This window comes from Callorhinus ursinus, unplaced genomic scaffold (genome assembly GCF_003265705.2).
Source record: "Callorhinus ursinus isolate GAN/ISIS: 27379988/994484 unplaced genomic scaffold, GSC_fseal_2.0 scaffold4, whole genome shotgun sequence".
NCBI lineage: Eukaryota > Metazoa > Chordata > Mammalia > Carnivora > Otariidae > Callorhinus > Callorhinus ursinus.
In genome coordinates, this window is record NW_027397066.1 from 20,567,617 (window position 1) to 20,569,571 (window position 1,955).

Consider the following 1,955-nt stretch of genomic DNA (forward strand, 5'->3'; position numbering starts at 1 on the left):
TGTCTCCTGTGGTCATCTCTTTTTTTCTCTTCTTTTCTTGCAATGCAAGCCATGAATTATACCAGTCGATCAGAAAGGAGTGTTCGTTTTATTCACATTCTGACTCCCATTGGATGAAGTATCAAATTTGGTTTAAATTATGTTATTTAAATAAATGTGCATAAGAAATCATAATTATGTTTTTTTTTTTTTTGGTTTAATTGTTTATCAAACTACCTTTAGTAAGCAGGTTGAACCACCATAAATATTAGGGAAGCTTATAAAGTTTTGTACTTTATGTCGGTAGTTTTCAAATAGGGCGATTTTGGTTCCTGGGGAAAGTTGGCAGACGTTTTTGGTGGTCACAACTAGAGGGCAGGCTGCTGCTGGTGGATCGTGGCTAGAGGCCGGGGATAACCTGCCTACACCAAAGAATGATCCAGCTCCAAATATCAGTAGCGCTGAAGTGGGCGTACTCTGCTTTCTAGACTGAGGCCGAGACTATCCTGGCTCATAAGATTGTGGGATCTGGAAACTGGCCACTCTCCTTTAGAGTTAATGTATCTAAAGTGCCCAGAAGAGCGTCTGGCATGCACAGCTACTCAACAAATGTTAGCCCTTGGTACTAGTGATAGTCGATCTCTTTTACCCTGGAAATGTGTTTTAAGATTTATGAATTTCAGGGACATGGCTTGCAGGACTGGTGAAAGAGTTAGTTGGCGCATCTGAGTCTGGGATCCCTCTAGCTCTCTTTCAGACCCCAGTAGCCTCTGAAAACAGCAGAAACTTTGAAGCAAGAAAGACAGCAAAGCTTTGAAGCCAGGAGTCACGTGGCTCTGGCATTAGGCAAGTTACTTAACCTCTCTGAGCTGTGGTTTCTTCATCGGTGATATGGGGGCGGCAGTTTGCAGGCAAGTGTGACGTGTGGCTAACACAGTGGCCAGAGTTTGTGCCAACAACTGCTAGCGATCTTAATCAAGCTCAGCAGTCCCTGAGTCTTAGACAATTTTCAGTAGGTGGGGGCATTCTTAAAGGTTCCCAGTGTCCATCCTGCAATGTATCGACTTTAAGAAGATGACACCACATTGACAATCTCGCTTCTAGATGAACTCTTCGAGAGTTCCATCTCCACGAGGCCATTCCAAGGACTTCAGGAACAAGCTCCAAAGCCTCTGGCTTTTCTGGTTATGGAATTTCCTAGGAACCCCTTCCAACAGCTACAGAGTATTTTGTGGATCCAGAGATCGTTTTGAAAGAACAGAACAGTGAGGGTGGTTGGTGGGATGGGGAGGAACCAGGGCATTATATGATGATGTGCTGTTTCTAGGTTAAAGCCATCACTCTGGTGGGTGATCTAACCATGGCAGGGAGCACGAGGCCCAGTGACGTGGTACAAAGACCTTAGGCTGGAGTCAGGAGACCTGGTCTGGGTGAGTCTCATTTATCTGCCACTAACAGGTGACTCTGGGGTAGGTACTGAGTGGCAGACGTTTCGATCCTAAAATGCTTGAATCTCAACGGGTCTCAATGTCCACCTCTGTGAATTGAAGGACTTGGCTCGGATGGTGTCCAAGACCCCCTTGGGCCCTGAGAATTATCTTTCTGATGATCTTTGAGGAAGTTCACAAAGTACTAAGGCATGCAATTTTTTCCTTTTCAAGCTCTGGGGAAAAAAAAAGTTTAAATCACCATGGTAACAAGATAAAGCAGCAATCAGTTTTCTGATTAAAACCAAAAAGTGCCAATGTGTAAATGTAGAAGGAATGCATAATTAGCATCGCCACCATTTAAATCTTCTTGTAAGAACATAATAAAAATCCTTGATGTTTCTACAGTAAATTTGTTATTACCCATGTGAGAACGCTCCCCCTTCCAACAGGGGGTCACAATCACTGGACAAGCCCCCCCACAGCCCATCATTATTTTATTTTATTTATTTATTTTTTAAAAAATATTTTATTTATTTATTTATTTGA

The 1,955-nt window shown here is 42.9% G+C and overlaps 1 protein-coding gene across 2 annotated transcripts in view; it reads right to left on the reverse strand.

Annotated features, from left to right (window-relative positions):
- SEL1L3 (SEL1L family member 3) overlaps window positions 1-1,955 on the reverse strand; it is a 100,148-nt gene that overhangs the window by 1,722 nt on the left and 96,471 nt on the right. The window lies entirely within an intron of this gene.